The sequence below is a fragment of the Clavelina lepadiformis genome, chromosome 4, assembly GCF_947623445.1.
Source record: "Clavelina lepadiformis chromosome 4, kaClaLepa1.1, whole genome shotgun sequence".
Lineage (NCBI taxonomy): Eukaryota > Metazoa > Chordata > Ascidiacea > Aplousobranchia > Clavelinidae > Clavelina > Clavelina lepadiformis.
Window position 1 is genome coordinate 19363672 of NC_135243.1, and position 21996 is coordinate 19385667.

At 40.5% G+C, this 21996-nt stretch overlaps 41 non-coding genes across 41 annotated transcripts; all 41 read right to left on the reverse strand.

Moving 5' to 3' along the window:
• Positions 1 to 217: 217 nt before the first annotated feature.
• Positions 218 to 289, reverse strand: Trnae-cuc (transfer RNA glutamic acid (anticodon CUC)). Its single transcript has one exon. It is a non-coding gene; the product is annotated as a tRNA-Glu (tRNA).
• A 766-nt stretch (positions 290 to 1055) lies between these two features.
• On the reverse strand, positions 1056 to 1127 carry Trnae-cuc (transfer RNA glutamic acid (anticodon CUC)). The gene has a single exon. It is a non-coding gene; the product is annotated as a tRNA-Glu (tRNA).
• A 348-nt stretch (positions 1128 to 1475) lies between these two features.
• On the reverse strand, positions 1476 to 1547 carry Trnae-cuc (transfer RNA glutamic acid (anticodon CUC)). Its single transcript has one exon. It is a non-coding gene; the product is annotated as a tRNA-Glu (tRNA).
• Positions 1548 to 1894: 347 nt separating this feature from the next.
• On the reverse strand, positions 1895 to 1966 carry Trnae-cuc (transfer RNA glutamic acid (anticodon CUC)). Its single transcript has one exon. It is a non-coding gene; the product is annotated as a tRNA-Glu (tRNA).
• Positions 1967 to 2313: 347 nt separating this feature from the next.
• Trnae-cuc (transfer RNA glutamic acid (anticodon CUC)) lies at positions 2314 to 2385 on the reverse strand. The gene has a single exon. It is a non-coding gene; the product is annotated as a tRNA-Glu (tRNA).
• A 348-nt stretch (positions 2386 to 2733) lies between these two features.
• On the reverse strand, positions 2734 to 2805 carry Trnae-cuc (transfer RNA glutamic acid (anticodon CUC)). The gene has a single exon. It is a non-coding gene; the product is annotated as a tRNA-Glu (tRNA).
• Positions 2806 to 3153: 348 nt separating this feature from the next.
• Positions 3154 to 3225, reverse strand: Trnae-cuc (transfer RNA glutamic acid (anticodon CUC)). Its single transcript has one exon. It is a non-coding gene; the product is annotated as a tRNA-Glu (tRNA).
• A 766-nt stretch (positions 3226 to 3991) lies between these two features.
• Trnae-cuc (transfer RNA glutamic acid (anticodon CUC)) lies at positions 3992 to 4063 on the reverse strand. The gene has a single exon. It is a non-coding gene; the product is annotated as a tRNA-Glu (tRNA).
• A 348-nt stretch (positions 4064 to 4411) lies between these two features.
• Trnae-cuc (transfer RNA glutamic acid (anticodon CUC)) lies at positions 4412 to 4483 on the reverse strand. Its single transcript has one exon. It is a non-coding gene; the product is annotated as a tRNA-Glu (tRNA).
• Positions 4484 to 5249: 766 nt separating this feature from the next.
• Positions 5250 to 5321, reverse strand: Trnae-cuc (transfer RNA glutamic acid (anticodon CUC)). Its single transcript has one exon. It is a non-coding gene; the product is annotated as a tRNA-Glu (tRNA).
• A 348-nt stretch (positions 5322 to 5669) lies between these two features.
• On the reverse strand, positions 5670 to 5741 carry Trnae-cuc (transfer RNA glutamic acid (anticodon CUC)). Its single transcript has one exon. It is a non-coding gene; the product is annotated as a tRNA-Glu (tRNA).
• A 347-nt stretch (positions 5742 to 6088) lies between these two features.
• Positions 6089 to 6160, reverse strand: Trnae-cuc (transfer RNA glutamic acid (anticodon CUC)). Its single transcript has one exon. It is a non-coding gene; the product is annotated as a tRNA-Glu (tRNA).
• Positions 6161 to 6507: 347 nt separating this feature from the next.
• On the reverse strand, positions 6508 to 6579 carry Trnae-cuc (transfer RNA glutamic acid (anticodon CUC)). Its single transcript has one exon. It is a non-coding gene; the product is annotated as a tRNA-Glu (tRNA).
• Positions 6580 to 6926: 347 nt separating this feature from the next.
• Positions 6927 to 6998, reverse strand: Trnae-cuc (transfer RNA glutamic acid (anticodon CUC)). The gene has a single exon. It is a non-coding gene; the product is annotated as a tRNA-Glu (tRNA).
• A 347-nt stretch (positions 6999 to 7345) lies between these two features.
• Trnae-cuc (transfer RNA glutamic acid (anticodon CUC)) lies at positions 7346 to 7417 on the reverse strand. The gene has a single exon. It is a non-coding gene; the product is annotated as a tRNA-Glu (tRNA).
• A 347-nt stretch (positions 7418 to 7764) lies between these two features.
• Trnae-cuc (transfer RNA glutamic acid (anticodon CUC)) lies at positions 7765 to 7836 on the reverse strand. Its single transcript has one exon. It is a non-coding gene; the product is annotated as a tRNA-Glu (tRNA).
• A 766-nt stretch (positions 7837 to 8602) lies between these two features.
• Trnae-cuc (transfer RNA glutamic acid (anticodon CUC)) lies at positions 8603 to 8674 on the reverse strand. The gene has a single exon. It is a non-coding gene; the product is annotated as a tRNA-Glu (tRNA).
• Positions 8675 to 9021: 347 nt separating this feature from the next.
• On the reverse strand, positions 9022 to 9093 carry Trnae-cuc (transfer RNA glutamic acid (anticodon CUC)). Its single transcript has one exon. It is a non-coding gene; the product is annotated as a tRNA-Glu (tRNA).
• A 347-nt stretch (positions 9094 to 9440) lies between these two features.
• Positions 9441 to 9512, reverse strand: Trnae-cuc (transfer RNA glutamic acid (anticodon CUC)). The gene has a single exon. It is a non-coding gene; the product is annotated as a tRNA-Glu (tRNA).
• Positions 9513 to 10278: 766 nt separating this feature from the next.
• Positions 10279 to 10350, reverse strand: Trnae-cuc (transfer RNA glutamic acid (anticodon CUC)). The gene has a single exon. It is a non-coding gene; the product is annotated as a tRNA-Glu (tRNA).
• A 347-nt stretch (positions 10351 to 10697) lies between these two features.
• On the reverse strand, positions 10698 to 10769 carry Trnak-cuu (transfer RNA lysine (anticodon CUU)). The gene has a single exon. It is a non-coding gene; the product is annotated as a tRNA-Lys (tRNA).
• A 348-nt stretch (positions 10770 to 11117) lies between these two features.
• Trnae-cuc (transfer RNA glutamic acid (anticodon CUC)) lies at positions 11118 to 11189 on the reverse strand. Its single transcript has one exon. It is a non-coding gene; the product is annotated as a tRNA-Glu (tRNA).
• Positions 11190 to 11537: 348 nt separating this feature from the next.
• Trnae-cuc (transfer RNA glutamic acid (anticodon CUC)) lies at positions 11538 to 11609 on the reverse strand. The gene has a single exon. It is a non-coding gene; the product is annotated as a tRNA-Glu (tRNA).
• Positions 11610 to 12375: 766 nt separating this feature from the next.
• Positions 12376 to 12447, reverse strand: Trnae-cuc (transfer RNA glutamic acid (anticodon CUC)). The gene has a single exon. It is a non-coding gene; the product is annotated as a tRNA-Glu (tRNA).
• Positions 12448 to 12795: 348 nt separating this feature from the next.
• On the reverse strand, positions 12796 to 12867 carry Trnae-cuc (transfer RNA glutamic acid (anticodon CUC)). The gene has a single exon. It is a non-coding gene; the product is annotated as a tRNA-Glu (tRNA).
• Positions 12868 to 13214: 347 nt separating this feature from the next.
• Positions 13215 to 13286, reverse strand: Trnae-cuc (transfer RNA glutamic acid (anticodon CUC)). The gene has a single exon. It is a non-coding gene; the product is annotated as a tRNA-Glu (tRNA).
• Positions 13287 to 13633: 347 nt separating this feature from the next.
• On the reverse strand, positions 13634 to 13705 carry Trnae-cuc (transfer RNA glutamic acid (anticodon CUC)). The gene has a single exon. It is a non-coding gene; the product is annotated as a tRNA-Glu (tRNA).
• A 768-nt stretch (positions 13706 to 14473) lies between these two features.
• Positions 14474 to 14545, reverse strand: Trnae-cuc (transfer RNA glutamic acid (anticodon CUC)). Its single transcript has one exon. It is a non-coding gene; the product is annotated as a tRNA-Glu (tRNA).
• A 347-nt stretch (positions 14546 to 14892) lies between these two features.
• Trnae-cuc (transfer RNA glutamic acid (anticodon CUC)) lies at positions 14893 to 14964 on the reverse strand. The gene has a single exon. It is a non-coding gene; the product is annotated as a tRNA-Glu (tRNA).
• Positions 14965 to 15312: 348 nt separating this feature from the next.
• Trnae-cuc (transfer RNA glutamic acid (anticodon CUC)) lies at positions 15313 to 15384 on the reverse strand. Its single transcript has one exon. It is a non-coding gene; the product is annotated as a tRNA-Glu (tRNA).
• Positions 15385 to 15731: 347 nt separating this feature from the next.
• Trnae-cuc (transfer RNA glutamic acid (anticodon CUC)) lies at positions 15732 to 15803 on the reverse strand. The gene has a single exon. It is a non-coding gene; the product is annotated as a tRNA-Glu (tRNA).
• Positions 15804 to 16150: 347 nt separating this feature from the next.
• Trnae-cuc (transfer RNA glutamic acid (anticodon CUC)) lies at positions 16151 to 16222 on the reverse strand. The gene has a single exon. It is a non-coding gene; the product is annotated as a tRNA-Glu (tRNA).
• Positions 16223 to 16569: 347 nt separating this feature from the next.
• Trnae-cuc (transfer RNA glutamic acid (anticodon CUC)) lies at positions 16570 to 16641 on the reverse strand. The gene has a single exon. It is a non-coding gene; the product is annotated as a tRNA-Glu (tRNA).
• Positions 16642 to 16988: 347 nt separating this feature from the next.
• Trnae-cuc (transfer RNA glutamic acid (anticodon CUC)) lies at positions 16989 to 17060 on the reverse strand. The gene has a single exon. It is a non-coding gene; the product is annotated as a tRNA-Glu (tRNA).
• A 767-nt stretch (positions 17061 to 17827) lies between these two features.
• On the reverse strand, positions 17828 to 17899 carry Trnae-cuc (transfer RNA glutamic acid (anticodon CUC)). Its single transcript has one exon. It is a non-coding gene; the product is annotated as a tRNA-Glu (tRNA).
• A 766-nt stretch (positions 17900 to 18665) lies between these two features.
• On the reverse strand, positions 18666 to 18737 carry Trnae-cuc (transfer RNA glutamic acid (anticodon CUC)). The gene has a single exon. It is a non-coding gene; the product is annotated as a tRNA-Glu (tRNA).
• A 347-nt stretch (positions 18738 to 19084) lies between these two features.
• Trnae-cuc (transfer RNA glutamic acid (anticodon CUC)) lies at positions 19085 to 19156 on the reverse strand. Its single transcript has one exon. It is a non-coding gene; the product is annotated as a tRNA-Glu (tRNA).
• A 347-nt stretch (positions 19157 to 19503) lies between these two features.
• Positions 19504 to 19575, reverse strand: Trnae-cuc (transfer RNA glutamic acid (anticodon CUC)). The gene has a single exon. It is a non-coding gene; the product is annotated as a tRNA-Glu (tRNA).
• Positions 19576 to 19922: 347 nt separating this feature from the next.
• Positions 19923 to 19994, reverse strand: Trnae-cuc (transfer RNA glutamic acid (anticodon CUC)). Its single transcript has one exon. It is a non-coding gene; the product is annotated as a tRNA-Glu (tRNA).
• A 766-nt stretch (positions 19995 to 20760) lies between these two features.
• Positions 20761 to 20832, reverse strand: Trnae-cuc (transfer RNA glutamic acid (anticodon CUC)). The gene has a single exon. It is a non-coding gene; the product is annotated as a tRNA-Glu (tRNA).
• Positions 20833 to 21179: 347 nt separating this feature from the next.
• On the reverse strand, positions 21180 to 21251 carry Trnae-cuc (transfer RNA glutamic acid (anticodon CUC)). Its single transcript has one exon. It is a non-coding gene; the product is annotated as a tRNA-Glu (tRNA).
• Between the last annotated feature and the right edge of the window lie 745 nt (positions 21252 to 21996).

The following is a 21996-nucleotide window of genomic DNA, read 5'->3' on the forward strand; positions in this document are numbered from 1 at the left end:
TGAGTCTATCACGACATATTCCTCCCTGTAAAATAACAACAACCCTTAGTCCTTCCAAAACTTGTTTTTTAGGAAATCGAAAATTTCTCTTTTTTAGGACTAACAATGAAAATATTTTTTCTAGCTAATTCAAAATTAATGCATTGATAGGTAAGCGAATTCGGGCTGGCTGCGAAGCCGGCGTTAATTCTAACACTGAACCAACATTGCATGCACTTTCCCAGACCGGGAATCGAACCCGGGCCGCCTGGGTGAGAGCCAGGAATCCTGACCACTAGACCATCTGGGAACTACGAAAGTGGTATCTTTGGTCCAGTGAATAAAATGCGAAAACTTCACCATTCTTAAACGTTGAAAATTTTACTATTTTGAAGCATTTTCAAGCAACTTGGGAATTCTTGTTTCAAAAGTCTATTTGTGTGAGTTTATCACGACGTATTCCTCCCTGTAAAATAACAACAACCCTTAGTCCTTCCAAAACTTGTTTTTTAGGAAATCGAAAATTTCTCTTTTGGGGACTAATCATGAAAATATTTTTTCCAGCTAATTTAAAATTAATGCATTGACAGGTAAGCGAATTCGGGCAGGCTGCGAGGCCGGCGTTAATTCTAACACTGAACCAACATTGCATGCACTTTCCCAGAATGGGAATCGAACACGGGACGCCTGGGTGAGAGCCAGGAATCCAGACCACTAGACCATCTGGGAACTACGAAAGTCGTATCTTTGGTCCAGTGAATAAAATGCGAAAACTTCACCATTCTTAAACGTTGAAAATTTTACTATTTTGAAGCATTTTCAAGCAACTTGGGAATTCTTGTTTCAAAAGTCTATTTGTGTGAGTTTATCACAACGTATTCCTCCCTGTAAAATAACAACAACCCTTAGTCCTTCCAAAACTTGTTTTTTAGGAAATCGAAAATTTCTCTTTTGGGGACTAATCATGAAAATATTTTTTCCAGCTAATTCAAAAGTAATGCATTGACAGGTAAGCGATTTCGAGCTGGCTGCGAGGCCGGCGTTAATTCTACCACTGAAGCAACATTGCATGCACTTTCCCAGACCGGGAATCGGACCCGGGCCGCCTGGGTGAGAGCCAGGAATCCTGACCACTAGACCATCTGGGAGCTACGAAAGTCGTGTCTTTGGTCCATTCAATAAAATGCGAAAACTTCACCATTCTTAAACGTTGAAAATTTTACCATTTTGAAGTATTTTCTAGCAACTTGGGAATTCTTGTTTCAAGAGTCTATTTGTGTGAGTCTATCACGACATATTCCTCCCTGTAAAATAACAACAACCCTTAGTCCTTCCAAAACTTGTTTTTTAGGAAATCGAAAATTTCTCTTTTTTAGGACTAACAATGAAAATATTTTTTCCAGCTAATTCAAAATTAATGCATTGATAGGTAAGCGAATTCGGGCTGGCTGCGAAGCCGGCGTTAATTCTAACACTGAACCAACATTGCATGCACTTTCCCAGACCGGGAATCGAACCCAGGCCGCCTGGGTGAGAGCCAGTAATCCTGACCACTAGACCATCTGGGAACTACGAAAGTCGTGTCTTTGGTCCAGTGAATAAAATGCGAAAACTTCACCATTCTTAAACGTTGAAAATTTTACCATTTTGAAGCATTTTCTAGCAATTTGGGAATTCTTGTTTCAAAAGTCTATTTTTGTGAGTTTATTACGACGTATTCCTCCCTGTAAAATAACAACAACCCTTAGTCCTTCCAAAACTTGTTTTTTAGGAAATCGAAAATTTCTCTTTTGGGGACTAATCAAGAAAATATTTTTTCCAGCTAATTTAAAATTAATGCATTGACAGGTAAGCGAATTCGGGCTGGCTGCGAGGCCCGCGTTAATTCTACCACTGAACCTACATTGCATGCAATTTCCCAGACCCGGAATCGAACCCGGGCCGCCTGGGTGAGAGCCAGGAATCCTGACCACTAGACCATCTGGGAGCTACGAAAGTCGTGCCTTTGGTCCAGTGAATAATATGACAAAACTTCACCATTCTTAAACGTTGAAAATTTTACCATTTTGAAGCATTTTCTAGCAACTTGGGAATTCTTGTTTCAAGAGTCTATTTGTGTGAGTTTATCACGACGTATTCCTCCCTGTAAAATAACAACAACCCTTAGTCCTTCCAAAACTTGTTTTTTAGGAAATCGAAAATTTCTCTTTTGGGGACTAATCATGAAAATATATTTTCCAGCTAATTTAAAATTAATGCATTGACAGGTAAGCGAATTCGGGCAGGCTGCGAGGCCGGCGTTAATTCTAACACTGAACCAACATTGCATGCACTTTCCCAGACTGGGAATCGAACCCGGGCCGCCTGGGTGAGGGCCAGGAATCCTGACCACTAGACCATCTGGGAACTACGAAAGTCGTATCTTTGGTCCAGTGAATAAAATGCGAAAACTTCACCAATCTTAAACGTTGAAAATTTTACCATTTTGAAGTATTTTCTAGCAACTTGGGAAGTCTTGTTTCAAGAGTTTATTTGTGTGAGTTTATCACGACATATTCCTCCCTGTAAAATAACAACAACCCTTAGTCCTTCCCAAACTTGTTTATTAGGAAATCGAAAATTTCTCTTTTTTAGGACTAACAATGAAAATATTTTTTCCAGCTAATTCAAAAGTAATGCATTGACAGGTAAGCGATTTCGAGCTGGCTGCGAAGCCGGCGTTAATTCTAACACTGAACCAACATTGCATGCACTTTCCCAGACCGGGAATCGAACCCGGGCCGCCTGGGTGAGAGCCAGGAATCCTGACCACTAGACCATCTGGGAGCTACGAAAGTCGTGTCTTTGGTCCATTCAATAAAATGCGAAAACTTCACCATTCTTAAACGTTGAAAATTTTACCATTTTGAAGTATTTTCTAGCAACTTGGGAATTCTTGTTTCAACAGTCTATTTGTGTGAGTCTATCACGACATATTCCTCCCTGTAAAATAACAACAACCCTTAGTCCTTCCAAAACTTGTTTTTTAGGAAATCGAAAATTTCTCTTTTTTAGGACTAACAATGAAAATATTTTTTCTAGCTAATTCAAAATTAATGCATTGATAGGTAAGCGAATTCGGGCTGGCTGCGAAGCCGGCGTTAATTCTAACACTGAACCAACATTGCATGCACTTTCCCAGACCGGGAATCGAACCCGGGCCGCCTGGGTGAGAGCCAGGAATCCTGACCACTAGACCATCTGGGAACTACGAAAGTCGTATCTTTGGTCCAGTGAATAAAATGCGAAAACTTCACCATTCTTAAACGTTGAAAATTTTACTATTTTGAAGCATTTTCAAGCAACTTGGGAATTCTTGTTTCAAAAGTCTATTTGTGTGAGTTTATCACAACGTATTCCTCCCTGTAAAATAACAACAACCCTTAGTCCTTCCAAAACTTGTTTTTTAGGAAATCGAAAATTTCTCTTTTGGGGACTAATCATGAAAATATTTTTTTCAGCTAATTTAAAATTAATGCATTGACAGGTAAGCGAATTCGGGCTGGCTGCGAGGCCGGCGTTAATTCTACCACTGAACCAACATTGCATGCACTTTCCCAGGCCGGGAAGCGAACCCGGGCCGCCTGGGTGAGAACCAGTAATCCTGACCACTAGACCATCTGGGAACTACGAAAGCCGTATCTTTGGTCCAGTCAATAATGTGCGAAAACTTCACCAATCTTAAACGTTGAAAATTTTACCATTTTGAAGTATTTTCTAGCAACTTGGGAATTCTTGTTTCAACAGTCTATTTGTGTGAGTTTATCACGACGTATTCCTCCCTGTAAAATAACAACAACCCTTAGTCCTTCCAAAACTTGTTTTTTAGGAAATCGAAAATTTCTCTTTTGGGGACTAATCATGAAAATATTTTTTCCAGCTAATTCAAAAGTAATGCATTGACAGATAAGCGATTTCGAGCTGGCTGCGAGGCCGGCGTTAATTCTACCACTGAACCAACATTGCATGCACTTTCCCAGACCGGGAATCGAACCCGGGCCGCCTGGGTGAGAGCCAGGAATCCTGACCACTAGACCATCTGGGAGCTACGAAAGTCGTGTCTTTGGTCCATTCAATAAAATGCGAAAACTTCACCATTCTTAAACGTTGAAAATTTTACCATTTTGAAGTATTTTCTAGCAACTTGGGAATTCTTGTTTCAACAGTCTATTTGTGTGAGTCTATCACGACATATTCCTCCCTGTAAAATAACAACAACCCTTAGTCCTTCCAAAACTTGTTTTTTAGGAAATCGAAAATTTCTCTTTTTTAGGACTAACAATGAAAATATTTTTTCTAGCTAATTCAAAATTAATGCATTGATAGGTAAGCGAATTCGGGCTGGCTGCGAAGCCGGCGTTAATTCTAACACTGAACCAACATTGCATGCACTTTCCCAGACCGGGAATCGAACCCGGGCCGCCTGGGTGAGAGCCAGGAATCCTGACCACTAGACCATCTGGGAACTACGAAAGTGGTATCTTTGGTCCAGTGAATAAAATGCGAAAACTTCACCATTCTTAAACGTTGAAAATTTTACTATTTTGAAGCATTTTCAAGCAACTTGGGAATTCTTGTTTCAAAAGTCTATTTGTGTGAGTTTATCACGACGTATTCCTCCCTGTAAAATAACAACAACCCTTAGTCCTTCCAAAACTTGTTTTTTAGGAAATCGAAAATTTCTCTTTTGGGGACTAATCATGAAAATATTTTTTCCAGCTAATTTAAAATTAATGCATTGACAGGTAAGCGAATTCGGGCAGGCTGCGAGGCCGGCGTTAATTCTAACACTGAACCAACATTGCATGCACTTTCCCAGAATGGGAATCGAACACGGGACGCCTGGGTGAGAGCCAGGAATCCAGACCACTAGACCATCTGGGAACTACGAAAGTCGTATCTTTGGTCCAGTGAATAAAATGCGAAAACTTCACCATTCTTAAACGTTGAAAATTTTACTATTTTGAAGCATTTTCAAGCAACTTGGGAATTCTTGTTTCAAAAGTCTATTTGTGTGAGTTTATCACAACGTATTCCTCCCTGTAAAATAACAACAACCCTTAGTCCTTCCAAAACTTGTTTTTTAGGAAATCGAAAATTTCTCTTTTGGGGACTAATCATGAAAATATTTTTTCCAGCTAATTCAAAAGTAATGCATTGACAGGTAAGCGATTTCGAGCTGGCTGCGAGGCCGGCGTTAATTCTACCACTGAAGCAACATTGCATGCACTTTCCCAGACCGGGAATCGGACCCGGGCCGCCTGGGTGAGAGCCAGGAATCCTGACCACTAGACCATCTGGGAGCTACGAAAGTCGTGTCTTTGGTCCATTCAATAAAATGCGAAAACTTCACCATTCTTAAACGTTGAAAATTTTACCATTTTGAAGTATTTTCTAGCAACTTGGGAATTCTTGTTTCAAGAGTCTATTTGTGTGAGTCTATCACGACATATTCCTCCCTGTAAAATAACAACAACCCTTAGTCCTTCCAAAACTTGTTTTTTAGGAAATCGAAAATTTCTCTTTTTTAGGACTAACAATGAAAATATTTTTTCCAGCTAATTCAAAATTAATGCATTGATAGGTAAGCGAATTCGGGCTGGCTGCGAAGCCGGCGTTAATTCTAACACTGAACCAACATTGCATGCACTTTCCCAGACCGGGAATCGAACCCAGGCCGCCTGGGTGAGAGCCAGTAATCCTGACCACTAGACCATCTGGGAACTACGAAAGTCGTGTCTTTGGTCCAGTGAATAAAATGCGAAAACTTCACCATTCTTAAACGTTGAAAATTTTACCATTTTGAAGCATTTTCTAGCAATTTGGGAATTCTTGTTTCAAAAGTCTATTTTTGTGAGTTTATTACGACGTATTCCTCCCTGTAAAATAACAACAACCCTTAGTCCTTCCAAAACTTGTTTTTTAGGAAATCGAAAATTTCTCTTTTGGGGACTAATCAAGAAAATATTTTTTCCAGCTAATTTAAAATTAATGCATTGACAGGTAAGCGAATTCGGGCTGGCTGCGAGGCCCGCGTTAATTCTACCACTGAACCTACATTGCATGCAATTTCCCAGACCCGGAATCGAACCCGGGCCGCCTGGGTGAGAGCCAGGAATCCTGACCACTAGACCATCTGGGAGCTACGAAAGTCGTGCCTTTGGTCCAGTGAATAATATGACAAAACTTCACCATTCTTAAACGTTGAAAATTTTACCATTTTGAAGCATTTTCTAGCAACTTGGGAATTCTTGTTTCAAGAGTCTATTTGTGTGAGTTTATCACGACGTATTCCTTCCTGTAAAATAACAACAACCCTTAGTCCTTCCAAAACTTGTTTTTTAGGAAATCGAAAATTTCTCTTTTGGGGACTAATCATGAAAATATATTTTCCAGCTAATTTAAAATTAATGCATTGACAGGTAAGCGAATTCGGGCAGGCTGCGAGGCCGGCGTTAATTCTAACACTGAACCAACATTGCATGCACTTTCCCAGACTGGGAATCGAACCCGGGCCGCCTGGGTGAGGGCCAGGAATCCTGACCACTAGACCATCTGGGAACTACGAAAGTCGTATCTTTGGTCCAGTGAATAAAATGCGAAAACTTCACCATTCTTAAACGTTGAAAATTTTACTATTTTGAAGCATTTTCTAGCAACTTGGGCATTCTTGTTTCAACAGTCTATTTGTGTGAGTTTATCACGACGTATTCCTCCCTGTAAAATAACAACAACCCTTAGTCCTTCCCAAACTTGTTTTTTAGGAAATCGAAAATTTCTCTTTTGGGGACTAATCATGAAAATATTTTTTCCAGCTAATTCAAAAGTAATGCATTGACAGGTAAGCGATTTCGAGCTGGCTGCGAGGCCGGCGTTAATTCTACCACTGAACCAACATTGCATGCACTTTCCCAAACCGGGAATCGGACCCGGGCCGCCTGGGTGAGAGCCAGGAATCCTGACCACTAGACCATCTGGGAACTACGAAAGTCGTGTCTTTGGTCCATTCAATAAAATGCGAAAACTTCACCATTCTTAAACGTTGAAAATTTTACCATTTTGAAGTATTTTCTAGCAACTTGGGAATTCTTGTTTCAACAGTCTATTTGTGTGAGTTTATCACGACGTATTCCTCCCTGTAAAATAACAACAACCCTTAGTCCTTCCAAAACTTTTTTTTTAGGAAATCGAAAATTTCTCTTTTGGGGACTAATCATGAAAATATTTTTTCCAGCTAATTCAAAAGTAATGCATTGACAGGTAAGCGATTTCGAGCTGGCTGCGAGGCCGGCGTTAATTCTACCACTGAACCAACATTGCATGCACTTTCCCAAACCGGGAATCGAACCCGGGCCGCCTGGGTGAGAACCAGTAATCCTGACCACTAGACCATCTGGGAGCTACGAAAGTCGTGTCTTTGGTCCAGTGAATAAAATGCGGAAACTTCACCATTCTTAAACGTTGAAAATTTTACTATTTTGAAGCATTTTCTAGCAACTTGGGCATTCTTGTTTCAACAGTCTATTTGTGTGAGTTTATCACGACGTATTCCTCCCTGTAAAATAACAACAACCCTTAGTCCTTCCCAAACTTGTTTTTTAGGAAATCGAAAATTTCTCTTTTGGGGACTAATCATGAAAATATTTTTTCCAGCTAATTCAAAAGTAATGCATTGACAGGTAAGCGATTTCGAGCTGGCTGTGAGGCCGGCGTTAATTCTACCACTGAACCAACATTGCATGCACTTTCCCAAACCGGGAATCGGACCCGGGCCGCCTGGGTGAGAGCCAGGAATCCTGACCACTAGACCATCTGGGAACTACGAAAGTCGTGTCTTTGGTCCATTCAATAAAATGCGAAAACTTCACCATTCTTAAACGTTGAAAATTTTACCATTTTGAAGTATTTTCTAGCAACTTGGGAATTCTTGTTTCAACAGTCTATTTGTGTGAGTTTATCACGACGTATTCCTCCCTGTAAAATAACAACAACCCTTAGTCCTTCCAAAACTTGTTTTTTAGGAAATCGAAAATTTCTCTTTTGGGGACTAATCATGAAAATATTTTTTCCAGCTAATTCAAAAGTAATGCATTGACAGGTAAGCGATTTCGAGCTGGCTGCGAGGCCGGCGTTAATTCTACCACTGAAGCAACATTGCATGCACTTTCCCATACCGGGAATCGGACCCGGGCCGCCTGGGTGAGAGCCAGGAATCCTGACCACTAGACCATCTGGGAGCTACGAAAGTCGTGTCTTTGGTCCATTCAATAAAATGCGAAAACTTCACCATTCTTAAACGTTGAAAATTTTACCATTTTGAAGCATTTTCTAGCAACTTGGGAATTCTTGTTTCAAGAGTCTATTTGTGTGAGTTTATCACGACGTATTCCTCCCTGTAAAATAACAACAACCCTTAGTCCTTCCAAAACTTGTTTTTTAGGAAATCGAAAATTTCTCTTTTGGGGACTAATCATGAAAATATATTTTCCAGCTAATTTAAAATTAATGCATTGACAGGTAAGCGAATTCGGGCAGGCTGCGAGGCCGGCGTTAATTCTAACACTGAACCAACATTGCATGCACTTTCCCAGACTGGGAATCGAACCCGGGCCGCCTGGGTGAGGGCCAGGAATCCTGACCACTAGACCATCTGGGAACTACGAAAGTCGTATCTTTGGTCCAGTGAATAAAATGCGAAAACTTCACCATTCTTAAACGTTGAAAATTTTACTATTTTGAAGCATTTTCTAGCAACTTGGGCATTCTTGTTTCAACAGTCTATTTGTGTGAGTTTATCACGACGTATTCCTCCCTGTAAAATAACAACAACCCTTAGTCCTTCCCAAACTTGTTTTTTAGGAAATCGAAAATTTCTCTTTTGGGGACTAATCATGAAAATATTTTTTCCAGCTAATTCAAAAGTAATGCATTGACAGGTAAGCGATTTCGAGCTGGCTGCGAGGCCGGCGTTAATTCTACCACTGAACCAACATTGCATGCACTTTCCCAAACCGGGAATCGGACCCGGGCCGCCTGGGTGAGAGCCAGGAATCCTGACCACTAGACCATCTGGGAACTACGAAAGTCGTGTCTTTGGTCCATTCAATAAAATGCGAAAACTTCACCATTCTTAAACGTTGAAAATTTTACCATTTTGAAGTATTTTCTAGCAACTTGGGAATTCTTGTTTCAACAGTCTATTTGTGTGAGTTTATCACGACGTATTCCTCCCTGTAAAATAACAACAACCCTTAGTCCTTCCAAAACTTGTTTTTTAGGAAATCGAAAATTTCTCTTTTGGGGACTAATCATGAAAATATTTTTTCCAGCTAATTCAAAAGTAATGCATTGACAGGTAAGCGATTTCGAGCTGGCTGCGAGGCCGGCGTTAATTCTACCACTGAACCAACATTGCATGCACTTTCCCAAACCGGGAATCGAACCCGGGCCGCCTGGGTGAGAACCAGTAATCCTGACCACTAGACCATCTGGGAGCTACGAAAGTCGTGTCTTTGGTCCAGTGAATAAAATGCGGAAACTTCACCATTCTTAAACGTTGAAAATTTTACTATTTTGAAGCATTTTCTAGCAACTTGGGCATTCTTGTTTCAACAGTCTATTTGTGTGAGTTTATCACGACGTATTCCTCCCTGTAAAATAACAACAACCCTTAGTCCTTCCAAAACTTGTTTTTTAGGAAATCGAAAATTTCTCTTTTGGGGACTAATCATGAAAATATTTTTTCCAGCTAATTCAAAAGTAATGCATTGACAGGTAAGCGATTTCGAGCTGGCTGCGAGGCCGGCGTTAATTCTACCACTGAAGCAACATTGCATGCACTTTCCCATACCGGGAATCGGACCCGGGCCGCCTGGGTGAGAGCCAGGAATCCTGACCACTAGACCATCTGGGAGCTACGAAAGTCGTGTCTTTGGTCCATTCAATAAAATGCGAAAACTTCACCATTCTTAAACGTTGAAAATTTTACCATTTTGAAGTATTTTCTAGCAACTTGGGAATTCTTGTTTCAACAGTCTATTTGTGTGAGTTTATCACGACGTATTCCTCCCTGTAAAATAACAACAACCCTTAGTCCTTCCAAAACTTGTTTTCTAGGAAATCGAAAATTTCTCTTCTGGGGACTAATCATGAAAATATTTTTTCCAGCTAATTCAAAATTAATGCATTGACAGGTAAGCGATTTCGAGCTGGCTGCGAAGCCGGCGTTAATTCTAACACTGAACCAACATTGCATGCACTTTCCCAGACCGGGAATCGAACCCGGGCCGCCTGGGTGAGAGCCAGGAATCCTTACCACTAGACCATCTGGGAGCTACGAAAGTCGTGTCTTTGGTCCATTCAATAAAATGCGAAAACTTCACCATTCTTAAACGTTGAAAATTTTACCATTTTGAAGTATTTTCTAGCAACTTGGGAATTCTTGTTTCAAGAGTCTATTTGTGTGAGTCTATCACGACATATTCCTCCCTGTAAAATAACAACAACCCTTAGTCCTTCCAAAACTTGTTTTTTAGGAAATCGAAAATTTCTCTTTTGGGGACTAATCATGAAAATATTTTTTCCAGCTAATTCAAAAGTAATGCATTGACAGGTAAGCGATTTCGAGCTGGCTGCGAGGCCGGCGTTAATTCTACCACTGAACCAACATTGCATGCACTTTCCCAGACCGGGAATCGGACCCGGGCCGCCTGGGTAAGAGCCAGGAATCCTGACCACTAGACCATCTGGGAGCTACGAAAGTCGTGTCTTTGGTCCATTCAATAAAATGCGAAAACTTCACCATTCTTAAACGTTGAAAATTTTACCATTTTGAAGTATTTTCTAGCAACTTGGGAAGTCTTGTTTCAAGAGTTTATTTGTGTGAGTTTATCACGACATATTCCTCCCTGTAAAATAACAACAACCCTTAGTCCTTCCAAAACTTGTTTATTAGGAAATCGAAAATTTCTCTTTTTTAGGACTAACAATGAAAATATTTTTTCCAGCTAATTCAAAAGTAATGCATTGACAGGTAAGCGATTTCGAGCTGGCTGCGAAGCCGGCGTTAATTCTAACACTGAACCAACATTGCATGCACTTTCCCAGACCGGGAATCGAACCCGGGCCGCCTGGGTGAGAGCCAGGAATCCTGACCACTAGACCATCTGGGAGCTACGAAAGTCGTGTCTTTGGTCCATTCAATAAAATGCGAAAACTTCACCATTCTTAAACGTTGAAAATTTTACCATTTTGAAGTATTTTCTAGCAACTTGGGAATTCTTGTTTCAACAGTCTATTTGTGTGAGTCTATCACGACATATTCCTCCCTGTAAAATAACAACAACCCTTAGTCCTTCCAAAACTTGTTTTTTAGGAAATCGAAAATTTCTCTTTTTTAGGACTAACAATGAAAATATTTTTTCTAGCTAAATCAAAATTAATGCATTGATAGGTAAGCGAATTCGGGCTGGCTGCGAAGCCGGCGTTAATTCTAACACTGAACCAACATTGCATGCACTTTCCCAGACCGGGAATCGAACCCGGGCCGCCTGGGTGAGAGCCAGGAATCCTGACCACTAGACCATCTGGGAACTACGAAAGTCGTATCTTTGGTCCAGTGAATAAAATGCGAAAACTTCACCATTCTTAAACGTTGAAAATTTTACTATTTTGAAGCATTTTCAAGCAACTTGGGAATTCTTGTTTCAAAAGTCTATTTGTGTGAGTTTATCACGACGTATTCCTCCCTGTAAAATAACAACAACCCTTAGTCCTTCCAAAACTTGTTTTTTAGGAAATCGAAAATTTCTCTTTTGGGGACTAATCATGAAAATATTTTTTCCAGCTAATTTAAAATTAATGCATTGACAGGTAAGCGAATTCGGGCAGGCTGCGAGGCCGGCGTTAATTCTAACACTGAACCAACATTGCATGCACTTTCCCAGAATGGGAATCGAACACGGGACGCCTGGGTGAGAGCCAGGAATCCAGACCACTAGACCATCTGGGAACTACGAAAGTCGTATCTTTGGTCCAGTGAATAAAATGCGAAAACTTCACCATTCTTAAACGTTGAAAATTTTACTATTTTGAAGCATTTTCAAGCAACTTGGGAATTCTTGTTTCAAAAGTCTATTTGTGTGAGTTTATCACAACGTATTCCTCCCTGTAAAATAACAACAACCCTTAGTCCTTCCAAAACTTGTTTTTTAGGAAATCGAAAATTTCTCTTTTGGGGACTAATCATGAAAATATTTTTTCCAGCTAATTCAAAAGTAATGCATTGACAGGTAAGCGATTTCGAGCTGGCTGCGAGGCCGGCGTTAATTCTACCACTGAAGCAACATTGCATGCACTTTCCCAGACCGGGAATCGGACCCGGGCCGCCTGGGTGAGAGCCAGGAATCCTGACCACTAGACCATCTGGGAGCTACGAAAGTCGTGTCTTTGGTCCATTCAATAAAATGCGAAAACTTCACCATTCTTAAACGTTGAAAATTTTACCATTTTGAAGTATTTTCTAGCAACTTGGGAATTCTTGTTTCAAGAGTCTATTTGTGTGAGTCTATCACGACATATTCCTCCCTGTAAAATAACAACAACCCTTAGTCCTTCCAAAACTTGTTTTTTAGGAAATCGAAAATTTCTCTTTTTTAGGACTAACAATGAAAATATTTTTTCCAGCTAATTCAAAATTAATGCATTGATAGGTAAGCGAATTCGGGCTGGCTGCGAAGCCGGCGTTAATTCTAACACTGAACCAACATTGCATGCACTTTCCCAGACCGGGAATCGAACCCGGGCCGCCTGGGTGAGAGCCAGTAATCCTGACCACTAGACCATCTGGGAACTACGAAAGTCGTGTCTTTGGTCCAGTGAATAAAATGCGAAAACTTCACCATTCTTAAACGTTGAAAATTTTACCATTTTGAAGCATTTTCTAGCAATTTGGGAATTCTTGTTTCAAGAGTCTATTTTTGTGAGTTTATTACGACGTATTCCTCACTGTAAAATAACAACAACCCTTAGTCCTTCCAAAACTTGTTTTTTAGGAAAACGAAAATTTCTCTTTTGGGGACTAATAATGAAAATATTTTTTCCAGCTAATTCAAAATTAATGCATTGACATGTAAGCGAATTCGGGCTGGCTGCGAGGCCGGCGTTAATTCTACCACTGAACCAACATTGCATGCACTTTCCCAGACCGGGAAGCGAACCCGGGCCGCCTGGGTGAGAACCAGTAATCCTGACCACTAGACCATCTGGGAACTACGAAAGTCGTATCTTTGGTCCAGTCAATAATGTGCGAAAACTTCACCAATCTTAAACGTTGAAAATTTTACCATTTTGAAGTATTTTCTAGCAACTTGGGAATTCTTGTTTCAACAGTCTATTTGTGTGAGTTTATCACGACGTATTCCTCCCTGTAAAATAACAACAACCCTTAGTCCTTCCAAAACTTGTTTTTTAGGAAATCGAAAATTTCTCTTTTGGGGACTAATCATGAAAATATTTTTTCCAGCTAATTCAAAATTAATGCATTGACAGGTAAGCGATTTCGAGCTGGCTGCGAGGCCGGCGTTAATTCTACCACTGAAGCAACATTGCATGCACTTTCCCAGACCGGGAATCGGACCCGGGCCGCCTGGGTGAGAGCCAGGAATCCTGACCACTAGACCATCTGGGAACTACGAAAGTCGTGTCTTTGGTCCATTCAATAAAATGCGAAAACTTCACCATTCTTAAACGTTGAAAATTTTACCATTTTGAAGTATTTTCTAGCAACTTGGGAATTCTTGTTTCAAGAGTCTATTTGTGTGAGTTTATCACGACATATTCCTCCCTGTAAAATAACAACAACCCTTAGTCCTTCCAAAACTTGTTTATTAGGAAATCGAAAATTTCTCTTTTTTAGGACTAACAATGAAAATATTTTTTCCAGCTAATTCAAAATTAATGCATTGATAGGTAAGCGAATTCGGGCAGGCTGCGAAGCCGGCGTTAATTCTAACACTGAACCAACATTGCATGCACTTTCCCAGACCATGGAATCGAACCCGGGCCGCCTGGGTGAGAGCCAGGAATCCTGACCACTAGACCATCTGGGAACTACGAAAGTCGTGTCTTTGGTCCAGTGAATAAAATGCGAAAACTTCACCATTCTTAAACGTTGAAAATTTTACTATTTTGAAGCATTTTCAAGCAACTTGGGCATTCTTGTTTCAAAAGTCTATTTGTGTGAGTTTATCAAAACGTATTCCTCCCTGTAAAATAACAACAACCCTTAGTCCTTCCAAAACTTGTTTTTTAGGAAATCGAAAATTTCTCTTTTGGGGACTAATCATGAAAATATTTTTTCCAGCTAATTTAAAATTAATGCATTGACAGGTAAGCGAATTCGGGCTGGCTACGAGGCCGGCGTTAATTCTACCACTGAACCAACATTGCATGCACTTTCCCAGACCGGGAAGCGAACCCGGGCCGCCTGGGTGAGAACCAGTAATCCTGACCACTAGACCATCTGGGAACTACGAAAGTCGTATCTTTGGTCCAGTCAATAATGTGCGAAAACTTCACCAATCTTAAACGTTGAAAATTTTACCATTTTGAAGTATTTTCTAGCAACTTGGGAATTCTTGTTTCAACAGTCTATTTGTGTGAGTTTATCACGACGTATTCCTCCCTGTAAAATAACAACAACCCTTAGTCCTTCCAAAACTTGTTTTTTAGGAAATCGAAAATTTCTCTTTTGGGGACTAATCATGAAAATATATTTTCCAGCTAATTCAAAAGTAATGCATTGACAGGTAAGCGATTTCGAGCTGGCTGCGAGGCCGGCGTTAATTCTACCACTGAACCAACATTGCATGCACTTTCCCAGACCGGGAATCGGACCCGGGCCGCCTGGGTGAGAGCCAGGAATCCTGACCACTAGACCATCTGGGAGCTACGAAAGTCGTGTCTTTGGTCCATTCAATAAAATGCGAAAACTTCACCATTCTTAAACGTTGAAAATTTTACCATTTTGAAGTATTTTCTAGCAACTTGGGAATTCTTGTTTCAACAGTCTATTTGTGTGAGTTTATCACGACATATTCCTCCCTGTAAAATAACAACAACCCTTAGTCCTTCCAAAACTTGTTTTTTAGGAAATCGAAAATTTCTCTTTTTTAGGACTAACAATGAAAATATTTTTTCCAGCTAATTCAAAAGTAATGCATTGACAGGTAAGCGATTTCGAGCTGGCTGCGAAGCCGGCGTTAATTCTAACACTGAACCAACATTGCATGCACTTTCCCAGACCGGGAATCGAACCCGGGCCGCCTGGGTGAGAGCCAGGAATCCTGACCACTAGACCATCTGGGAACTACGAAAGTCGTGTCTTTGGTCCAGTGAATAATATGCGAAAATTTCACCTTTCTTAAACGTTGAAAATTTTACCATTTTGAAGCATTTTCTAGCAATTTGGGAATTCTTGTTTCAACAGTCTATTTGTGTGAGTTTATCACGACGTATTCCTCCCTGTAAAATAACAACAACCCTTAGTCCTTCCAAAACTTGTTTTTTAGGAAATCGAAAATTTCTCTTTTGGGGACTAATCAAGAAAATATTTTTTCCAGCTAATTTAAAATTAATGCATTGACAGGTAAGCGAATTCGGGCTGGCTGCGAGGCCCGCGTTAATTCTACCACTGAACCTACATTGCATGCACTTTCCCAGACCGGGAATCGAACCCGGGCCGCCTGGGTGAGAGCCAGGAATCCTGACCACTAGACCATCTGGGAGCTACGAAAGTCGTGCCTTTGGTCCAGTGAATAATATGACAAAACTTCACCATTCTTAAACGTTGAAAATTTTACCATTTTGAAGCATTTTCTAGCAACTTGGGAATTCTTGTTTCAACAGTCTATTTGTGTGAGTTTATCACGACGTATTCCTCCCTGTAAAATAACAACAACCCTTAGTCCTTCCAAAACTTGTTTTTTAGGAAATCGAAAATTTCTCTTTTGGGGACTAATCATGAAAATATATTTTCCAGCTAATTTAAAATTAATGCATTGACAGGTAAGCGAATTCGGGCAGGCTGCGAGGCCGGCGTTAATTCTAACACTGAACCAACATTGCATGCACTTTCCCAGACTGGGAATCGAACCCGGGCCGCCTGGGTGAGGGCCAGGAATCCTGACCACTAGACCATCTGGGAACTACGAAAGTCGTATCTTTGGTCCAGTGAATAAAATGCGAAAACTTCACCATTCTTAAACGTTGAAAATTTTACTATTTTGAAGCATTTTCTAGCAACTTGGGCATTCTTGTTTCAACAGTCTATTTGTGTGAGTTTATCACGACGTATTCCTCCCTGTAAAATAACAACAACCCTTAGTCCTTCCAAAACTTGTTTTTTAGGAAATCGAAAATTTCTCTTTTGGGGACTAATCATGAAAATATTTTTTCCAGCTAATTCAAAAGTAATGCATTGACAGGTAAGCGATTTCGAGCTGGCTGCGAGGCCGGCGTTAATTCTACCACTGAACCAACATTGCATGCACTTTCCCAAACCGGGAATCGGACCCGGGCCGCCTGGGTGAGAGCCAGGAATCCTGACCACTAGACCATCTGGGAACTACGAAAGTCGTGTCTTTGGTCCATTCAATAAAATGCGAAAACTTCACCATTCTTAAACGTTGAAAATTTTACCATTTTGAAGTATTTTCTAGCAACTTGGGAATTCTTGTTTCAACAGTCTATTTGTGTGAGTTTATCACGACGTATTCCTCCCTGTAAAATAACAACAACCCTTAGTCCTTCCAAAACTTGTTTTTTAGGAAATCGAAAATTTCTCTTTTGGGGACTAATCATGAAAATATTTTTTCCAGCTAATTCAAAAGTAATGCATTGACAGGTAAGCGATTTCGAGCTGGCTGCGAGGCCGGCGTTAATTCTACCACTGAACCAACATTGCATGCACTTTCCCAGACCGGGAATCGAACCCGGGCCGCCTGGGTGAGAACCAGTAATCCTGACCACTAGACCATCTGGGAACTACGAAAGTCGTGTCTTTGGTCCAGTGAATAAAATGCGGAAACTTCACCATTCTTAAACGTTGAAAATTTTACTATTTTGAAGCATTTTCTAGCAACTTGGGCATTCTTGTTTCAACAGTCTATTTGTGTGAGTTTATCACGACGTATTCCTCCCTGTAAAATAACAACAACCCTTAGTCCTTCCAAAACTTGTTTTTTAGGAAATCGAAAATTTCTCTTTTGGGGACTAATCATGAAAATATTTTTTCCAGCTAATTCAAAAGTAATGCATTGACAGGTAAGCGATTTCGAGCTGGCTGCGAGGCCGGCGTTAATTCTACCACTGAAGCAACATTGCATGCACTTTCCCATACCGGGAATCGGACCCGGGCCGCCTGGGTGAGAGCCAGGAATCCTGACCACTAGACCATCTGGGAGCTACGAAAGTCGTGTCTTTGGTCCATTCAATAAAATGCGAAAACTTCACCATTCTTAAACGTTGAAAATTTTACCATTTTGAAGTATTTTCTAGCAACTTGGGAATTCTTGTTTCAAGAGTCTATTTGTGTGAGTTTATCACGACATATTCCTCCCTGTAAAATAACAACAACCCTTAGTCCTTCCAAAACTTGTTTATTAGGAAATCGAAAATTTCTCTTTTTTAGGACTAACAATGAAAATATTTTTTCCAGCTAATTCAAAATTAATGCATTGATAGGTAAGCGAATTCGGGCTGGCTGCGAAGCCGGCGTTAATTCTAACACTGAACCAACATTGCATGCACTTTCCCAGACCGGGAATCGAACCCGGGCCGCCTGGGTGAGAGCCAGGAATCCTGACCACTAGACCATCTGGGAACTACGAAAGTCGTGTCTTTGGTCCAGTGAATAATATGCGAAAACTTCACCATTCTTAAACGTTGAAAATTTTACCATTTTGAAGCATTTTCTAGCAATTTGGGAATTCTTGTTTCAAAAGTCTATTTGTGTGAGTTTATCACGACGTATTCCTCCCTGTAAAATAACAACAACCCTTAGTCCTTCCAAAACTTGTTTTTTAGGAAATCGAAAATTTCTCTTTTGGCGACTAATAATGAAAATATTTTTTCCAGCTAATTTAAAATTAATGCATTGACAGGTAAGCGAATTCGGGCAGGCTGCGAGGCCGGCGTTAATTCTAACACTGAACCAACATTGCATGCACTTTCCCAGACTGGGAATCGAACGCGGGACGCCTGGGTGAGAGCCAGGAATCCTGACCACTAGACCATCTGGGAACTACGAAAGTCGTGTCTTTGGTCCAGTGAATAATATGCGAAAACTTCACCATTCTTAAACGTTGAAAATTTTACCATTTTGAAGTATTTTCTAGCAACTTGGGAATTCTTGTTTCAACAGTCTATTTGTGTGAGTTTATCACGACGTATTCCTCCCTGTAAAATAACAACAACCCTTAGTCCTTCCAAAACTTGTTTTTTAGGAAATCGAAAATTTCTCTTTTGGGGACTAATCAAGAAAATATTTTTTCCAGCTAATTTAAAATTAATGCATTGACAGGTAAGCGAATTCGGGCAGGCTGCGAGGCCCGCTTTAATTCTAACACTGAACCTACATTGCATGCACTTTCCCAGACCGGGAATCGAACCCGGGCCGCCTGGGTGAGAGCCAGGAATCCTGACCACTAGACCATCTGGGAGCTACGAAAGTCGTGCCTTTGGTCCAGTGAATAATATGACAAAACTTCACCATTCTTAAACGTTGAAAATTTTACCATTTTGAAGTATTTTCTAGCAACTTGGGAATTCTTGTTTCAAGAGTCTATTTGTGTGAGTTTATCACGACGTATTCCTCCCTGTAAAATAACAACAACCCTTAGTCCTTCCAAAACTTGTTTTTTAGGAAATCGAAAATTTCTCTTTTGGGGACTAATCATGAAAATATATTTTCCAGCTAATTCAAAATTAATGCATTGACAGGTAAGCGAATTCGGGCAGGCTGCGAGGCCGGCGTTAATTCTAACACTGAACCAACATTGCATGCACTTTCCCAGACCGGGAATCGAACCCGGGCCGCCTGGGTGAGAGCCAGGAATCCTGACCACTAGACCATCTGGGAACTACGAAAGTCGTGTCTTTGGTCCATTCAATAATATGCGAAAACTTCACCATTCTTAAACGTTGAAAATTTTACCATTTTGAAGTATTTTCTAGCAACTTGGGAATTCTTGTTTCAACAGTCTATTTGTGTGAGTTTATCACGACGTATTCCTCCCTGTAAAATAACAACAACCCTTAGTCCTTCCAAAACTTGTTTTTTAGGAAATCGAAAATTTCTCTTTTGGGGACTAATCATGAAAATATTTTTTCCAGCTAATTCAAAAGTAATGCATTGACAGGTAAGCGATTTCGAGCTGGCTGCGAGGCCGGCGTTAATTCTACCACTGAACCAACATTGCATGCACTTTCCCAGACCGGGAATCGGACCCGGGCCGCCTGGGTGAGAGCCAGGAATCCTGACCACTAGACCATCTGGGAGCTACGAAAGTCGTGTCTTTGGTCCATTCAATAAAATGCGAAAACTTCACCATTCTTAAACGTTGAAAATTTTACCATTTTGAAGTATTTTCTAGCAACTTGGGAATTCTTGTTTCAACAGTCTATTTGTGTGAGTTTATCACGACGTATTCCTCCCTGTAAAATAACAACAACCCTTAGTCCTTCCAAAACTTGTTTTTTAGGAAATCGAAAATTTCTCTTTTGGGGACTAATCATGAAAATATTTTTTCCAGCTAATTCAAAAGTAATGCATTGACAGGTAAGCGATTTCGAGCTGGCTGCGAGGCCGGCGTTAATTCTACCACTGAACCAACATTGCATGCACTTTCCCAGACCGGGAATCGAACCCGGGCCGCCTGGGTGAGAACCAGTAATCCTGACCACTAGACCATCTGGGAACTACGAAAGTCGTGTCTTTGGTCCAGTGAATAATATGCGAAAACTTCACCATTCTTAAACGTTGAAAATTTTACCATTTTGAAGTATTTTCTAGCAACTTGGGAATTCTTGTTTCAACAGTCTATTTGTGTGAGTTTATCACGACGTATTCCTCCCTGTAAAATAACAACAACCCTTAGTCCTTCCAAAACTTGTTTTTTAGGAAATCGAAAATTTCTCTTTTGGGGACTAATCATGAAAATATTTTTTCCAGCTAATTCAAAAGTAATGCATTGACAGGTAAGCGATTTCGAGCTGGCTGCGAGGCCGGCGTTAATTCTACCACTGAAGCAACATTGCATGCACTTTCCCATACCGGGAATCGGACCCGTGCCGCCTGGGTGAGAGCCAGGAATCCTGACCACTAGATCATCTGGGAGCTACAAAAGTCGTGTCTTTGGTCCATTCAATAAAATGCGAAAACTTCACCATTCTTAAACGTTGAAAATTTTACCATTTTGAAGTATTTTCTAGCAACTTGGGAATTCTTGTTTCAACAGTCTATTTGTGTGAGTTTATCACGACGTATTCCTCCCTGTAAAATAACAACAACCCTTAGTCCTTCCAAAACTTGTTTTTTAGGAAATCGAAAATTTCTCTTTTGGGGACTAATCATGAAAATATTTTTTCCAGCTAATTTAAAATTAATGCATTGACAGGTAAGCGAATTCGGGCAGGCTGCGAGGCCGGCGTTAATTCTAACACTGAACCAACATTGCATGCACTTTCCCAGACCGGGAAGCGAACCCGGGCCGCCTGGGTGAGAGCCAGGAATCCTGACCACTAGACCATCTGGGAACTACGAAAGTCGTGTCTTTGGTCCAGTGAATAATATGCGAAAACTTCACCATTCTTAAACGTTGAAAATTTTACCATTTTGAAGTATTTTCTAGCAACTTGGGAATTCTTGTTTCAACAGTCTATTTGTGTGAGTTTATCACGACGTATTCCTCCCTGTAAAATAACAACAACCCTTAGTCCTTCCAAAACTTGTTTTTTAGGAAATCGAAAATTTCTCTTTTGGGGACTAATAATGAAAATATTTTTTCCAGCTAATTTAAAATTAATGCATTGACAGGTAAGCGAATTCGGGCAGGCTGCGAGGCCGGCGTTATTTCTAACACTGAACCAACATTGCATGCACTTTCCCAGACCGGGAATCGAACCCGGGCCGCCTGGGTGAGAGCCAGGAATCCTGACCACTAGACCATCTGGGAACTACGAAAGTCGTGTCTTTGGTCCATTCAATAATATGCGAAAACTTCACCATTCTTAAACGTTGAAAATTTTACCATTTTGAAGTATTTTCTAGCAACTTGGGAATTCTTGTTTCAACAGTCTATTTGTGTGAGTTTATCACGACGTATTCCTCCCTGTAAAATAACAACAACCCTTAGTCCTTCCAAAACTTGTTTTTTAGGAAATCGAAAATTTCTCTTTTGGGGACTAATCATGAAAATATTTTTTCCAGCTAATTCAAAAGTAATGCATTGACAGGTAAGCGATTTCGAGCTGGCTGCGAGGCCGGCGTTAATTCTACCACTGAAGCAACATTGCATGCACTTTCCCATACCGGGAATCGGACCCGGGCCGCCTGGGTGAGAGCCAGGAATCCTGACCACGAGACCATCTGGGAGCTACGAAAGTCGTGTCTTTGGTCCATTCAATAAAATGCGAAAACTTCACCATTCTTAAACGTTGAAAATTTTACCATTTTGAAGTATTTTCTAGCAACTTGGGAATTCTTGTTTCAACAGTCTATTTGTGTGAGTTTATCACGACGTATTCCTCCCTGTAAAATAACAACAACCCTTAGTCCTTCCAAAACTTGTTTTTTAGGAAATCGAAAATTTCTCTTTTGGGGACTAATCATGAAAATATTTTTTCCAGCTAATTTCAAATTAATGCATTGACAGGTAAGCGAATTCGGGCAGGCTGCGAGGCCGGCGTTAATTCTAACAC